Below are 18,211 nucleotides of genomic sequence, written 5' to 3'. Positions count from 1 at the left end.
ACCCCAATCCAAGATGGCTACAGCCACAGTGAGCAAGGTTTCCCAGGTAACAGAGGAAGCCAAGCTTTCCATAGCCGTTGCAGGCCTAAGCCTCCACTCAAGCTACAAAGTTTCAATTATAGAAGGTAAACAAATTCAAACAAATGGCGGCAGAATGGAGCTTGAGAGAGCAGGCCACGGTTGCCGGCGGCAACAGGGGAAGCAAAGCTTTCCGCACACCCTGGCTGGGCTCACCTGCTTAAGGCTACAAAGTTTCAATTGTAGAAGGTGAATTAACTGCCACAGAAATGGCTGCCAGAGCCCCAGGCTTGGCTCCGCTCCAGGCTACAAAGTTTCAATTGTAGAAGGAAAATAAATTCCAAATACCAGGGCCTCCCCTTGGGTTGCCAGGGGGCATGGCTGGCCTGCAAACCACCACAGGCCCCTTGCTCAGGCCACCCCACACCCCAAGGGAACCCCCACCCTTATCTGTGACCCCCTTCAGGGCAAACCAGCTGGCCCCCACCTGTGCACCAGGCCTCTATCCTATCTCATAAAAGAGTAATATACAGATTGATCATCACTGCAACACACAATATAGCTGCCCCCATGTGGACACAAGATGGCCACCATAAGATGGCCAGCAGGAGAGGGCAGTTGGGAGGCACCCGGCCTGCAAGGGAGGGCAATTGAGAGGGACCAGGCCTGCAAGGGAGGGCAGTTGAGAGGGACCAGGCTTGCAATGGAGAGCAGTTGGAGGTGATCAACCCTGCAGGAGAGGGCAGTTAGGGGTGACCAGGCTGGCAGAGGAGGGAAGTTGGGGGCAAACAGGCTGGCAGGGGAGCAGTTAAGCATCAACCAGGCTGGCAGCAGAGTGGTTAGGGGGTGATCAGGCTGGCAGGCAGAAGCGGTTAGGGGCAATCAGGAAGGCAGGCAGGCAAGCAGTTGGGAGCCAGCAGTCCTGGATTGTGAGAGGGATGTCCGACTGCCCGTTTAGGCCCGATCCTGGCCTAAACGGGCAGTCGGACATCCCTCCAGCAGTCTCAGATTGGAGAGGGTACAGGCTGGGCTGAGTGACAACCCCCTGCCGTGCACGAATTTCGTGCACCGGGCTTCTAGTATAATTATAACAAAAAAATGTACTGAGACCTATAATCTAAATAAAACTTAATACCCTTAAAATACTCAAATATAAATGTTTAGGGCTACCTAAAAATGCTAAAGAACTAAAAACAAATAGTAAAGTAATAAGATTCTAAGACACTAGAAACTAGTGTTCAGAGCACTCAATATATTATCAAATAAATGAATAAAATACTTAACGGCTGTTAAAAGTAAAATGTCCAAGTCCATCCATGCTGTCACAAAGGGTAAAATTTTCTTCCTTTTTAAGGCTGAGTAGTATTCCATTGTGTAAGTGTACCATAACTGTTTTATCCACTTGTCTACTGACTAGGGACCCGATGCACAAAGATTCGTGCAAGAATGGGTCTTCCTTCTCCTGGCTGTCGGCACCGTCTTCGCTCTGACAGAGCTGCCTTTCCGCCTTCCCACATTGCCCAGAGGCGCGGAGCTGCTGGGGCGGTGCAGAACACCTGCGTCCTTCTCCGCCCTTGGCCACTTGGCACCTGTGTATGCAAATTAACCCGCCATCTTTGTTGGGTTAATTTGCATACTCCTGATTGGCTGGTGGGCATCGCAAAGGTACAGTCAATTTGCATCTTTCTCTTTTATTAGTGTAGATGGACTCTTGAGCTGCTTCTGAATCTTGGCTATTGTAAATAACATAAAAGTGTAATATGCAAATCAACTGAACAACTGAACAGCAGAACAACCATCCAGAAGTAAACCACTCTATGACACGCACTGGCGCTGGGCCAGCTGCTGGCAGCCAGGGGAAGGAAAGCCCTGATAGACCCTGATAGCCAGCCAGGCCTAGGAACCCTACCCGAGGGCTTATGGATTGTGAGAGGGCACAGGCCAGGCTGGGGGAAACCTCCCCCCCCCCTCCACATGAATTTCGTGCACGAGGCCTCTAATTGTAAATAACACTGCAATGAACATAGGGGTGCACATATTCTTTTGAATTAGTGGACCTAGAGAGTATTATGCTAAGTGAAATGAGCCAGTCAGAGAAGGACAAGTACCATATGATTTCACTCATATGTGGAGTTTAATGAACAAACTAAACTAACAAGAAAAATAGAGACAGACTCAGAGAGAGAGCATAGCTCTGGTGAAGTGGGTAAGAGGACTGAGAAAAAAATAAAAGGAAGAACTCCCAGACACAGACAACAGTGTGGTGATTGTGGGACTTGTAGGGGGAGGTGGAAGAGGGTATATGGGGGGATAAATGGTGATAGAAAAAAAATAAAGAGAATAAAATAAAAATGTAATATAAAGTAAAATGTAATAAAATGCTCAAATGAAAATATTTAGAGCAATTTAAAAATACTGAGAGCATTAGACAGATACCATTTTAACACACCAAGAACTGAATTTAAAAGGCAATCTCTCAAAGCCACAATGGTCACAGAGCACTCAGGGGAGCCTCACGGGTAAAGAGACCTAGGTCTAGTCCAAAAAAGATCAGGGTCAAGACAGTAGCTGAGTTTAACCTCCTTAGAACAAATATGCCCATTCTCTTGATCTGTGGGAAAAGTCCCAGGTAAGAGCTTGGTCATTCTGGATAATTCGTTTTGGGGAGCCCAGGCTGATACCCATTGGCCTAAGGCCTGTTTGCAGACTGTCTTTAAAAAGATACTTACTCTGAAAGAAGAGGGAGAAATCAAACCATGTCAATGACCCTCAAATTCCTGCTGCATTTCCCACCCTTTTAGTAACATTTTGTAAAAGCTGATGATAGACCTACCTAATAAAAGAGTAACATGCTAATTGGCCATACCTTTGCAACGCCCACCAGCCAATCAGGAGTGAGCATGCAAATTAACCCAACAAAGATGGCAGGCTAATTTGCATATACAGGCGCCAAGTGGGCGGGGCGGGACACTTGCGTCATTGCCATGGCGATAACACAGGTGTTCTGCACTACCCCAGCCACTCTAGGCCTCTGGGAAGCATGGGAAGGCAGAAAGGCGGCTCTGGGCTGGAGCAGAAAGGCTGCTCGAGACAGAGCGAAGGTGGTGCCGGCAGCTAGGGGAAGGAAGACCCATTGTTGCATTAATCTTCGTGCATCAGGCCTCTAGTATGTAAATAAGAAAACAAAGAGTAACTCAGGAACTTTAGCTGTGATGAAGACCCAATGATAGCAGGATTTAAAGCCTTTGATGGTAGGCAGGCCACTCTCTTGTCTCCACAAGTCTAAACTGTATCAGCCTATATGTATTTCCATGAGTCGCCAGCCTGCAAGGTAAATGCAGTATCTTTCTTCCTTCTTTTGCTGTTTGACCAGTTTTGTTTATATCACAAGTTGAGAAACTACTGTCTATTTTTTCCCAATGTTTTGATTTTTATAAAAATTTATATGTTTTATGATACAAATAATTCCAAAGACAATATAGCATAGTAATTAGGAACATAGGCCCTTGAGCTGGATTGCCTAGATCTAATGCTGGCTCTGCCACTTACTAGCTAATGCCACCTCTCCTTTGACTTGATCTCATTTGTAAAGTGGGCATGGTAAGAACATACTATTCCATAAGGTTGTTTGAGGACTAAATAACTTAAAAATAAAATTCTTAAAATAGTGCCTAAAATATATGAATGCTTTGTGTGTGTGTGTGTGTGTGTGTGTGTGTGTGTGTGTGTGTGTGTACAGTACATTATGGATAAAATGGGAATTTATAAAATTGCTGACATATACATAACTGCTTTTATATGACTATTATGGGGAAAATGCATTCTAATTACTGGTCTACTGACTTCAAAAATGAATGTTTGAAACATAACCTATTTGTGAGCAAAGTACTGTCATTTTGCTTATTTTTTTCATGTACTATTTACAATGTTTCCATGTGATAAGAAAACAACATTGTATGTCATTTTGTGTAATACACAGTCAGGTCTACTTGGTAGCTATTAATAACTTCATTTTATGTTAACAGTGAGTGTCTCTGGGTGATGAGACAATAGGACCTAGAAGAGGAAGAGTTGGCAAAAGAGAATTAGATGGTCACACAGGGGAAAATTTTCATCAAGTGGGTGGGCATTTAAAACCCCTCTGGGACAGCCAGGCCAGAGTGGCTCAGTTGGTTGAGCATTGTTTGCCTGTCTGATTCCAGGTCAGATCACATACCTGGGTTACGGGTTTGATCCCCAGTCAGGGGGCTTATGGGGGCTTTCTGACTCTCTCTCCCTTCCTCTCTCTAAGCATGTCCCCCAGTGAGGATTTAAAAAAACAAAACAAACAAAACCTTCTGGGAAATCTAAATCTTTTCAAAACATAATCTATACAACACACAGGGAATGTGGCATCTTTAGCCTTTAGACAGTTAAGGCTATGAAAGGCCTGCTTTGTGGGGAGAGCTTGATGTGGAAACAGTGTTTGTCAAGTTGTGTTTCAGAAAGTATTTTAGAAAGTCCTTAAGCCTCAGCTTCAGATTTCTTCAATGTTTACATTGTTGTTAAGACTGCAGTTTCAAATGTTGTGTTTATAAAAAAGTGTTCTTTGATTACCTTTATAATAAGTAAATGTTAAGTGTTATTAAGCTGACTGTATAAAGTAAATCCATGCTGATAAAAACAAAACACTCCATTTTAAAAAGTAAGTTGAAATTTCAGCAAGTCCAGTGATTTACCCAGGTAGCAGCGCTGCTGTAATACCGTCTGACTCAAAGCTTCCACTGCTATCCCTGTGTTAAACAGAGGAGAGGTTGGAAATCTATAACAATTGGTATGGCCCAGGCACCAACCAATCTGAGTGGATGCCAGGGTCTTGGAGGCCCCCTGTGCTGCCAGATGGTATCTCATTAGTGGTTAGAACTCTTGGTGGGCCACAGGGTCCTAGAGAAAGGCCAGGTGGAGTGGCTGGAGCAGTGGCCATTTCCCAACAAGCATGGAGGTCTCACTCTTTAGTATTCTAACAACTGGTGTAGCCTCACTGTTCATTCTGACCAAACATTAGATATATCAAAATATGTAATCATGATGTACCTAATGTTATAATTAGGTATATAAAGTTTTAAATACTGTTTTAATTTTTGTTTTTATGTTTGATGGTTTTTTTTTGGAGGGGGACACATTTTAGGATTAGGCATAATTGAGACTTCCTCGAGATTTCTGCTAAACTATCCTAATATATAAAAACCCTGGGTCAGTCACATCTGCAATGAACGGAGACTCAGGCTGCATGGTCAGCAGGCTCTGGTGGGTGGGGACTTGTGGCAGCAGAAACGGGGATGGGGGAGGCAGGGCTGGCACTAACACTCACTCACAACCACACACACACAGACACACACAGCGCTCACCAGCTCACAGCCTTTTCTCCCTCCCTCCCAGCTCGCTCTCAGAGCCTCTCTCAGAATGGGAAACAAAACAGACTGAAGAGGCCTGGATGGAAGGGAGGGTGGGCAGAGGGTGGAGCAACCCCCACTGGCCCCGCCCCCTCCTAGCTGGAAAAGAGGAAGAGGGACACAGGGAGGCAGGGAGGCCTGGAGGACTGCTGAGAAAAACAAAGAAAGACAGACTGGGCAAAATTAGGCCAACAGGGGAGGGCAGTTAGGGGTGATCAGGCAGGCAGAGGCAGTTGGGGTGAGATCAGGCTGGCAGGGAGAGCAGTTGGCGGTGATCAGGCAGGCAGGCAAGTGAGCAGTTAGGAGCCAGCAGTCCCAGATTGCGAGAGGGATGTCTCCGATTGGAGAGGGTGCAGGCTGGGCTGAGGGAACACCCCCCCCCCCGCCCCTGCACGAATTTCATGGGTCAGGCCACTAGTTATTACATAAATATCTGGTTCTTTTTCAATTACATTGATTGATTGGTTGATCAATTGATCAATTGCCAGTTAATATAGGTTGCCTTTATTTTTAGTCAGCCATTTTGAAAAAAATTATGAACTAGCAATAATTTGGTGGAGGAAACTCACACCATACATTCTTTGGCCAAAAAAATTAAATAGTTGTAAATACCTTAAAGGACTTTGTTCTTTTGCTTTTTTTTCTAAATATAAATTTGCTGTCATTTATAACTTTCCTCTTGTTACATATTCTCTATGCACATCCAAGAAGAATAAAACAAAGCTAAGTTTTACCTAATAATCTTTATAATATATGTTTAAATTTACTAACAACCTAATCTCTTGATTTCATAATATGGAAGCAACAGAAATCACTGATGATATTTATTTCACTTTCACCTTTTCTGTGTTCTGTGAAATGTATTATTTGAAATTCAGATTTTAAGCATTGAATATATTGTTTTTTGGTTTGCATTGCATTATTTCGTGGAATTAAAAGAGTCAAGTATCCTCTCTAATAAAAGAGTAATATGCAAATTGACTGTCACTCCAATACACAAGATGGCTGCCCCCATGTGGTTAAAGATGGCTGCCACAAGATGGCCAGCAGGGGAGGGCAGTTGGGAGGGACCAGGCCTGCAAGGGAGGGCAGTTGTAGGCAATCAGGCCAGCAGGGGAGGGCCGTTGGGAGGGACCAGGCTTGCAAGGGAGGGCAGTTGGGGGTGATCAAGCCTGCAGGGTAGGGCAGTTAGGTGTGACCAGACTGGCAGAGGAAGGAAGTTGGGGACGACCAGGCCTGCAGGGAAGGGCAGTTGGGGGGGGACCCAGGCCTGCAGGAGAGAGCAGTTGGAGGGGACCAGGCCTGCAAGAGAGGGAAGTTGGAGATGACCAGGCCTGCAGGGCAGGGAAGTTGGGAGAGACTGGGCTGCAAGGAAGGGCAGTTGGGGGGGACCCAGGCCTGCAGGGGAGGGCAGTTGGGTGGGGGGAACCAGACCAGCCGGGGAGACAAGTTAGGGGTGATGAGGCTGGCAGGGGAGGGCAGTTAGGGGCAGTCGGGCTGGCAGGGGAGCAGTTAGGCATCAATCAGGCTGGCAGGGGAGTGGTTAGGGGGTGATCAGGCTGGCAGGCAGAAGCGGTTAGGGGCAATCAATAAGGCAGGCAGGCAAGCAGTTGGGAGCCAGCAGTCCTGGCTTGTGAGAGGGATGTCCGACTGCCCATTTAGGCCCAATCCTACCGGAATCAGACATCCCTCGAGGGGTCCCAAATTGGAGAGGGTGCATGCTGGGCTGAGGGACACACACCCCCGTGCACGAATTTCGTGCACCAGGCCTCTAGTATTAACTGTAATTTTAAATTGTATGTAATTATCAATATTTAGCCTATTTTGATCAATAAAAATAATAATTTTACCTCATGCAATCCAAGAGGGAGGCATCTATTGCCAACATATTGACTGCTTTATGATAATTGGTTTTCATTATTTTTTTATGAATGAACTGAATATTTCATTTTACTTTTTGTTTCAATTGCTTTCAGTTGCAACCATCCAATCAATAGATATTTTTAAATATATTTTTTAATTTTTATTGCCCATGAACCCATCTACTAAGTTTTACTTCCACATACTGATTTGCAGTTTATTGTATTGAGTTAAAATTTGTATTATATATATTACTTAAGGTGCATTTTATTATATCTGTATCTGCAGTGCTATCTGCAACTGTATTCTCCAGTGCTATTGAGCCATCGGAAAAATTACAGCATTATAAATGCCAGCAGTATAAGGAACCTTTAATATTTTATTAATATTGAGGAGCATTGGGACCTATATGTGGTAGTAAGACTTATATGACTAATATAGAGCAAAATATCATATAATATTTTGGCTTAAACATTTAAGTAGTTATTTTTCTGCATAGTCATTTCATTTCATTGTAAACAGAGAAGATGGAGCAAATTTCTGGAAATATTTCAAATTGAAATGTATAGCTTTGGATTTAGCACCTTTGAAAGATCTCAAATGATAATTCCATTTATTTCTTATGAACCTCAAAAACAAAACTTGACAGGACAGTCCTCTAAACCTGAAAAATCTCTAATAAACAGGAATGACTCAGAAGCTCTTTTTGGTTACAGTCTCTCATATTCAGAGTTCACTTTTTCATCTCTCAGTTATCTCACAGAGTCAGTAATGACCTCGTCTTTGTTTACTCCTGGAAGTAATTTGTGTAATACAGACATCTTTTTCTGTTTATAAGGATTTTAGTCTTATGTCAATGTGTTATTTTCTCTAACAAAACTACATTATTTGGCAGGTTGGCATAGAATTGCTGTTCTTGGTAGGATTTGAAATATTGTTCTCTTTCGGTAAAAGATAGCTATTTCCAGACATTGTAAAATCAGGCATTACTGCTTGCTCACAGAATTCCTCACATAATATGGTTTCTTTTGCTGTTATGAGTGCCTGCACCAAAATTCTGCAGAAAGTCTGAGCCTTGTGTTTCCCCCAAATGCTGCAGCTTTGATACTCTAGTCACATTACCCTCCTTCTCAGACATCACCAAGGAGGATATTCCTTATCTTCTGTGTGTTTAATTGCATTTTTCTCTACTTGTCATTTTATTCTTTTAATGTGTTGACACATGGGGATTTCTTCACCTCCTTGCACAGAGTTCTAACACCTCTCCCTAATATCTTTTTGTTTTCGTTAGAAATTATGGTATAATTTAAATGTTTATTTTACTGTTTTTTCTCCATAATTTTCCTTTATAACTTTTTTACTATTGTTCCAAAATGCAAGTATTTGTTGCTTTTTTTCCCCTTCAGTTATATCTCTTCTCTTAGCTTTGGATAATACTTTGAAGATTTATTTTCACTAAGAATAACTCTACATTTTGGAGGGTTTATTTTATTTATTTACTAGAGGCCCGGTGCATGAAAATTCATACACTGACGGGGGCATCCCTTAGCCCGGCCTGCCCCCTCTCACAGTCCGGGAGCCCTCAGGGGTGGGAGGCAACCCAGTGATCAGGGGAAGGCGACACCCCATCACACCTCTGCTGCTGCCACTGCCGGCAGCACAAGCCTCAGCCGGCCCTGGTCACCTGAGCTTTCAGCGGCCCTGGGCAGCTGAGCAGCTGCCATCTGAGGCTTGTCTGCACTTCGGACTGGCCCTGGGCGGCTGGGCAGCCAACATCTGAGACTTGCCTGCGCCTTGGGCCAGCCTTGGGCGACTGGGGGGCTGAGGGGACTGGGGGACTCCGGCGGCAGGCGCGCGGAGCGGCGGACCCAGCCTTGCCACACACCTGCTGCCCCGGCAGGGCTGAGGGGACAAGGCGCCGCCATCTTGTGGCTGTGAGCGCTGTCATCTTTGAGGGCGTGGCAGTCAATTGGCGTATTCCCTCCTTATTGGCTGTGGGCGCTGCCATATTTGAGAGTGGGGCAGTCAATTATCATATTCCCTCCTTATTAGCTGTGGGCACCACCATCTTTGAGGGTGTGGCAGTCAATTAGCATAATCCCTCCTTATTGGCTGTGGGCACCGCCATCTTTCTGATGTGTGATGGTCAATTAGCATATTCCCTCTTTATTAGATAGGATTTATTTATGTTTGAAAATTTGAAAAGTCACTTTGGCTGAAATATGCTTTGTATAAAAAGATAATGCATGCTCTAACCAGTTTTGCTCAGTGGATAGAACATCGGCCTGCGGACTCAAGGGTCCCAGGTTTAATTCCGGTCAAGGGCATGTACTTTGGTTGCGGGCACATCCCCAGTGGGGAGTGTGCAGGATGCAGCTGATCGATGTTTCTAACTCTCTATCCCTCTTCCTTCCTCTCTGTAAAAAATCAATAAAATATATCAAAATAAAGATAATGCTTTACCTTATCAATGCCATAAATATTAGAAGGGGGGTGTTTACATATTATAGAACATTTAAGTTACATGATTTTCTTTTGTTTTATATAGAGGACATTTTTTATAAAGCCTTTTTTTGAGTTCTGATTCATTATTTTCTTAAGTTCCTACAACACCTAATAATTTGTTTGGTTCAATACAATGGAATCACTTTTAGACCTATTATCCTTTTTACTACCATGTAAATAAAGCATTATGGTTCATACTCTGGAGCTGTTTTTTTAAGCATTGACATAGATTTATGATAGCTGCATGAAATCTATCTTTATTATGTTTTTCTTTGGGATAATAGTGTCTTTTATGTCAGCTGCCCAAAAATTCTATTATAGCATCATTAAAATACTTCAGAATATGTGAAACTTCTTTAAGGCCTCCTAATTTTTGTTCTCTCTCTCTCTCTCTCTCTCTCTCTCTCTCTCTCTCTCTCATTCACACAAAGAAGCACCCATGCATCCATTCTTTGTTGAGCTAAATTCCATTTATTTTGCAATTTTTTATCTGATGGCATGAGTTTCATCATCAGTCCCAAGATTTTTGTTTTATTCTTTATGTTGTCCCACCATCAATTTATAGTGTTTTGTTTGTTTCAACCTGGGAGTTAGTTTAATGTATTGTGTAATAAAATGCTGGTACAAATAATGCCTATTTTTTTCCATATTGCTTTAGCAAATTAAATATTAAATGTGTGTGAATTTCTATTGTCTGCCTCCAAAAAGGGGCAGTACAACTTTGGTGTTTGACTTGTGAATGCTTTCTTTCAAAGCATTCTTCTCTTGTTTGCTTATAAAATGTCTTGTACTTCCTAATCATAGGTTGGTAAAATCATGGAGTTCGAACGGACCTTCAAGGTTATCATATTTCAGAGGGAATTTAAGCATACTTTCTCATGTTGAAATTCTTTCTTTGCCCAGTAATTCCATCTACACTTACACTTTTAGCATAATCCTGATCACTAGAATCAACAGTAGTTGTCATCATTGCTTTTCTTCTTTTCCCTTCTTTTTTTCCTCACAACTTCCTAGTATTGAAAAATAGTTCATTTCTAGCATTCTGGAAATTTAAGCAACTGCTGTTGGTGATGATAAGAAAACGAGGAATATGATGTTTTAGAAAAGAAAATGGAGGTGATGTCAGTGGTAGTGATATTTTTTAAGTAAGCCATCCTATATAATAAAGGGTTAATATGCAAATTGACCACCATGCCCTCACAAGATAGCTGCCTACAACCAGGCCGGCAGGGGGTTAGTGAGGGATGATCAAATGACTGAACAAGCAGGCTGCGTGGGGCAACCACGTCAGCAGGGGGGTTAGTGAGGGACGACCAAACGACTGAACAAGCAGGCTTCATGGGGTGACCAGATCGGCAGGGGTGTTAGTGGGGGATAACCAAACGACTAAACAAGCAGGCTGCATGGGGTGATCAGGCTGGCAGGGGATTTAGTGAGGAATGACCAAATGACTGAACAAGCAGGCTGTGTGGGGCCACCAGGCCAGCAGGGGGTTTAGTGATGGACAACCAAACAACTGAATAAGCAGGCAGCATGAGGCAACCAGGCTGGTGGGGGGCCATGAAGGGTGACCAGGCTGGCGGGGTGCGGGGAGGCAGTTAGGGGCGACCACGCTGCTGGGAGGGGCAGTTAGGGGCAACCAGGCTGGTGGGGTAGGTGCAGTTGGGGGCGACTAGGCTGGCGGGGGGGGGGAGCAGTTGGGGGCAATTAGGCCAGTGGCGGGCGGGGGGGGGGGGAAATGAGGGGTGACCTGACTGGCAGGGGAGCAGTTAGGGGTGAACAGGCCAGTAGAGGGGGACAGTTGGAGGTGACCAGGCCAGCAGGGGCGTACAGTTAGCGACCTGGCCAACAGCAGGGGGCAATTAGGGGTGATCAGGCCAGCACTCAGAGGCAGTGAGGGGCGATCAGGGCGGTGGGGGGGGCAGTTAGGGGTGACCAGGCAGGCAGGCAGGTGAGCGATTAGGAGCCAGCAGTCCAGGATTGTGAGAGGGATGTCCAACTGCCGGTTTAGGGCCTAAATTGGCAGTCAGACATCCCCCAAGGGGTCCCAGATTGGAGAGGATGCAGTCTGGGCTGAGGTGACACCCCCCCCCACATACACACACACACGAATTTCATGCACCAGGCCTCTAGTGGAAAAGATAAAAGAGTATATACTGCTAAATATGTGTAAGAGAGACAACTGAGTCAGGACTCAGAAAGGCAAGAGGCAGAACCTGAAAAGGTAGGAGGAAGATAACACCTACCATCCTAGTCATAAACTTCTAACAATGCCATCATTTGAATGGAGGAAGAAAGTAAAGTCACTCTTACATCTATTATTTCCAAAGGTAAAATAGCTTTATAAAATATAATAAAGATATATAGTTTTATAGTATATTTCTATATACTGTCACAGAGGAAGTCCTTGAAAAGTTCTAGTGCATAAATGGAAATTATTTCTTTTAAAAAATGTTTTTATTGAATGTAAACCTATTCACATAATCCTTCATATTGACATGATTTAAGTCTTCTAATCTGCTTTTTCTGTACAGCATACTCATTTTCTCAATCTTGAGTTCTCAATCCACAGTAGTTTTTCAAGGACCTTATTTTTCAGGTTGGTATAAACTATATAGAATTAAAGTAATACATTAACTGCTAGCCCATTTGCTGGGTTTCAACCCTAAAAGCTCAACAAACCCAAATGGATAAGAAGACTAAGGTCAAATTTATTATTGCCAGAATGTTAATATGCATGCTCTGGTACTACTTTTGGCAAAATATTGTTCTTAATTCTTTGTCTTCAGAAAGGTCAGCTGTTAAAGTGGTTGCTTATTAGTGTACCCCCAAATCACTCACTGGTATTCTCCAAATAAAAGATGTAATTAAAATAATTGGCTATCAGAACCAAATAGATTACTTATTCCAGCTGAAAAGATTCCCTGTCTACTTTAGATGGACATTTTTAGAGAATGCTTGTGGGGATAAGAATGTGAAAGAAAGGATTGCTTCTTTTTCTTTCTCTAGTGAAAATATATAATTTATTTGTAATACCTTGAATAACTTGGTTATCATCAACTTTCATAGAGAGAACTTCAGGTGCTTTGGACTTTAAAATAGTTTTTTACTGAGCCAGATAATCTGAACAAATTCCAGGAGGACTAAAGACAAGGCTTAATTTGGTGGACAGGATTTAGAATTACCAGTGGTTCTTTATATTGAAAGTGACTTAGGCATATGCAATAAGAAACTTATGCTGTTTATCCCCCCAAAAAATAGAATATTGCATTAAAACCAAAAGTTTTACAAGGTCCACTAAAAGAGTAATCTAGAATAAACCTAATAATGGTCCTAATTGGTACTTAGCAATGGCTTGAATATGTTCAGATTAAGATTATTCTTTGTGATAAAAAACAGTTGAGAAAGTAAATCTTCCATGGAGTGCATAATTGGAGCTCTTAAATGGAAGAAATTTGGAATTTTTAAAAGCAATTATAGGCTAAAATATTTTTATTTTTTGAATATTTGTTTTCTGTTGACATAAAATACTTTATGGAGTTTTATTTTCTATACTTTCTTACTATGATCTGTTTCCATTAAGTCATATATGAAATTTGTGAATTAGAATTCTTTTTAAATAGTCACTTATCAGATCAGAATGAATGGGTTCTCGAGGGCTATGAAATTGCATACTGCTAATGCTATAAAAAGCAATCACCTGTAAAAGTTTATGTTTAGATATAGTCCCTATAGCTCAGGGAAGTAGAAAGCATATTTTCTTCCTATAGAAACTGCCATATTTTTAAATTAGGAGTGCAGTAATAATTTAAGAAAGCAGTTTTTCATTTTTTTAATTGTTAAAAAAAAAAGGAGGTAAAACGATAAATTTTATATCCCAGTATTGAACCATACTTAAAGGATCTTAATTAGAACAGGCTTATAGAACATTATATTCAGAAACAAGACTGAGGCTTTTAGGGTAACCCTTAGTCTCACAGAGGCCTTATTATGTAAATTGTACAGAAATAATAGAAAGTATGTAGATCTAAATGGGGACTTACTGTAGAAATCATCTTTTTGTGAAGAAGAGAATTAGAAGTGGACCAACCTGTCATTCTCCTTAGAGTGGGAAACCTGATAAACCTTGCAAAATGTTGGAGGGTATAAGGCAGGAATTTATGTGAAGATATATTAGGTAAGTCTTCCAGAGCTACTGGAGATTTTAGTTTAATGGATGGGGCCTTCAAGAATTACTACAGTCAATTGTAGACTGCATGCGTTTGAAACCCAAGTCTGCCAGTTTTTAGCTGTAAAACCCTGAGTAAGTTAATCTCTCTGACCCTCAATTTTCTTATTTGTAAAATGTAGATTAAAATAGCACTTCTTAGGATTGTTGTGAGGATGAAAGTAATTAATGCTACTTAGAATTTAGCAATCAATAAATGTTCTTATTAGGGAATTTAAAAACGAGGAAGTCTTAGCAACTTAATGGGGCAAATGCTGGGGGTATTTAGCAATGTCTATTATCTAGAAGTTTGTATTTTTTAATCATTAAAGGTAATACACATAAATTGAATTCTTTTGTGATGTGGAGTATTGTGTGATTTAGAGTTATTAGTTCTTATTAAAAATGTAGTTTTCCTAAGGAAACACTAAATCATGTTTCCTATAATTTCTGAATTAAGTATATTAAAGGACCCCCAACTTATGGAAAAAAATGTTCATCCTTGTTAATTCAGTTGTTATTAATAATGGTAATTAATATACTGCTACTCTCAGTTAACCCAAATTTCCTGGATTATGAGCCATTAAAAGAGTTAGCTATGGAACTCCTCAAAAGAGATGGGAAAAATCATGCAGCAGAGGGAGACTATAGTTTTTAAATCATTCATAGTAATAGAGTATAATAAAGAGACAAACAGTTCCTCACCCAATTATTGTAAAATACTATACTATACTCAATCTACTTAGAAAGACCAACAAATGAAATCATCACATATTTATTTAATGCTTTTACTGGGACTTGCTGGAAAATGATAATCTACTTGAAGGAATAAAACAGACATGCCAAATCCTAAATAACAACAAAAGATAAAAATAAGGGACCATAAGTGAATACCTGATTAATTAGTAAAGTAATTTGCAATAATTAGTGTAGAAAATCAGAAGGCAAAGAAAGCTTTTAGTGTCAGATTGATGGAAATTTCCTTCAAGGAGGAAGCAGTATCCAAGCCAAGTTTTGGTTGACCAAGAGATAAGAGATAAACAGCAAAAGGCAACTGGGGTCAGATAGTAGAAGATGGGAGTCTTGCCAAAGGACACTGGGTCTTCGTTTCATAGCTGCAGACCATAGAGGCAGATGTACAGCCCACCATAGATTTTAGAGGTAGAACAGCTTCCTCTTTGTGAAGACATTTGGAAAGCCCATGACTGTTTAGCAGCTATTAAGCAGCACGGGCCCTGAGGGGGGATGGGGAAGATAAACTGTAGTCAAAAATTGAAGATTGATGCTAACTTAATGGAGAAACCTGAAATCTTTAGCAGTATAAACTAGGTAGGTGAAAGAAAATAAGTATAGTTGTCTTTAAAGGTTAAGTAGTAATTGAGATCACCATCCTTATTATGTGTAGCAGAGACTCAGATGTTTACCTCTGTTTATTAGACATTTCTTTTTCAGAAAAAATCTAAAGGGTATGTGTGTGTGAATATATTATTTTCATTGGGAAGTATTTCTGGACCCATTTATAAGAATTTTCAAAACTAAAATGCTAACAGCCTATTCATTGTTATTTTTAGTAAGTTATGTTAGTGTGTTTGTGCTCTTGAGGGAAATGGTTTGACACTTTTTCTTTTAAAACATGTTGGCTTTGTATTTAAACAGAGAAAATTATGCTAGAGAGTTTTTTTCCCCTATTAAGTGAGGGACAAAAAATTTTAAATCTGAGACATTGAGGGCATGTTTCTAGTTATATATGAAGTTCTAGGTTAAATTTTCATTTTGTAATATAACGTAGATTTGGTTGTTTGTTTGTTGTTGTTTGCCACAAGTATTTTATTGATTACCTGCAGAGTTTACTTAGGAGAATACCAAAGCTTACAAAACATATAATCCATAAACATTATTCTAGCTTATCTACATTGATTTATTGCTGAAGTTCTATTTACTGTATGTTTAAAGTTATCTCTTACCTAGTGGGTCTCAGGATTATCTTTTAACCTTTTGCACTCGGATGTGGAGTGTGACTCGACACGGTTAGCATCGGTAGCAGCTCTTTTTATACTCTTTGAATGTATCAACAATTTGAAATATAAAAAAATCCAAATAAATAACTTTGTATGAAAAGAAACTCCAGTTTTTTATTCTACTGCCGTGCTTTGTAAAATCTGGGGTATTTAAAAAACTAAATCCCGAGTAGAATAAAGGAATCGAGAAAAAAGCAAGCGAGTGCAAAGGGTTAATATTAGACATGTAATCTTGGAATAAAACTCAAAAGTATTTTTATAAATGCTAATGAGGTCAATTAGGACTCAGTGTTCATAAACACTTAGAGCACTGTTTTACTGGGACTGTAGACCTTTGTCTTTAAAAACAGAGACACCATGGCCTTAGTCTAGTTCTTCTGAATCAGGATCTCTAGGCCTGTAACCTGGGTTTTTACATTTTAAAGTAGTACCTTTGGTCCTTAAGTACCTTATAGTTTGGGATTCTCTGAAATTACCATTTATGTAATGCTTGGATCCATGTAATCTAAGATATTACATAGTTGTTGAGATAGGTGTGTGTGGGTCATGGAAACATTGAAGTCATCTATATATATAAAAGCCCAGTGACCAAACAGCGGAATGACCAGAACTGTAGGAATCCCTTTCCACGTCCCGCATGGTTCAGGGTTCTGGTTCAGGGTTCGAGTTCTGGAGAAGGGCCGCACACAAATGAAAGGAGACTTGAAGAAATTCAATTTGGCGATATGGGGGGCCAGGCGGTAGTCCAACTCTAGTGGGAGAACTACTCCCTGCTCTGGCCCTGCCATCCCTTTTATTGAGGCTTTGGGGAAAACATCTTAGTCAGGATAAACAGAAATTTACATGGGAAAAACAAAGGTGGAGGCTGCTTCAGCTAACAATGTCTCAACTAAAGGGTGAGTGGTTAGAGCAATTAAGGTTGTTGACCAGCCTTCCTGGCTTCCTGTCAACATCTCTCTTTTAGTGAAACTGATTTGTTTCCGGCACAGAACTACCAGTTGAACAGTCGCTATGACACGCACTGACCACCAGGAGGCAGACACTCAATGCAGGAGCTACCCCATGGTGGTCAGTGCACTTCCACAGTGGGAGCACAGCTCGGCTGACCAGGATGAGCGGCTCTCCCACAGTTGCCGATCCCCACAGGCCATGCTCCCCACTAGTGCACGAATCTATGCACTGGGCCTCTAGTTTTAAATATTTAGTAATCAGTATTTAGTATTTCAGTAGTTTTCATAGACCTGAGTAGACAGTATTTTTTTTACAGTTAGTGTTTTATTAATTAATCTATAGAAAGTAAGGCAAATAGTTGCAGTGAGATTATTTCTTACCTTAAGAACAAATATACATCCTTAATGCTTTTTAAAAACACATGGGCCCAGGCCCTGCATCATACAAATTAATCAAATATCTAAGGAATAGGCTGAATCTTGATATATTTTAAAAAGTTCCAAGTGTTTTTAATGTGCAGCTGCAACTGAGAAACAGGGATCTACACAAATGACCAAAAAGAAGAATGATGTTGCTAATCCAAAAATTATTGATATTTGGCTTGAGAATCCATAGTAATAGTACTCCAAACCACATACTAAAAGTATGACACTGTAGGATCCAAATCCTATTTTCCCTAACTGCTTCTCTCTGACCCATTTTTAAAAAATCAAAGAAAATTAGGATTAAATTTTTTCAGCAAAGAACATTTTGCTCTGGGTAATTTTAGTTCCGTTTTAGAGGCAATTTCTCTTTAAAGATCTCTGCTAAGCTTCACTAGTTTGGTGTAAAGTAATGATTGGGCAGTTTAATTGATAAGGGAATAAACTTTTGACCTTTTCATGGGGACAGATATATTTAATCAGTTGATTTTTATTATTTTTGGCATTTATAACCAACTCAAATGTAATCAAGAATTATTTTTCATTATCTATTTTGAACAAGGAAAATATTTTCTGGAGTGTGGCTATGTTCATGTAGTACATCAGAATCAATATGTTTAAAGTCATATTTTAAAATATGTTCATAGGAAGTAGGCAGCCAGATAAATTTAGTACTGTAGAAAGTGCTAAACTTAATGACATGGATTACAATATATGTCCTACAGAACTTTGTGATTCTTCTAATGTGAAAATTTCATCATTATTACAGTTTATTTACATAAAACACATTTTTTATAT

General features: G+C 40.7%; 1 protein-coding gene across 5 annotated transcripts in view; it reads left to right on the top strand.

The window, feature by feature from the left end:
- The window catches only part of MBD5 (methyl-CpG binding domain protein 5), a 410,559-nt gene that overhangs the window by 114,358 nt on the left and 277,990 nt on the right, over nt 1-18,211 (top strand). The gene's annotated exons all lie outside the window — the stretch shown is intronic.

The sequence above is a fragment of the Cnephaeus nilssonii genome (genome assembly GCF_951640355.1).
Source record: "Cnephaeus nilssonii genome assembly, chromosome: 10".
Classification (NCBI taxonomy): domain Eukaryota; kingdom Metazoa; phylum Chordata; class Mammalia; order Chiroptera; family Vespertilionidae; genus Cnephaeus; species Cnephaeus nilssonii.
Note: the sequence above shows the minus strand (reverse complement) of the source record. Positions and strands in the feature narration are given on the sequence as shown.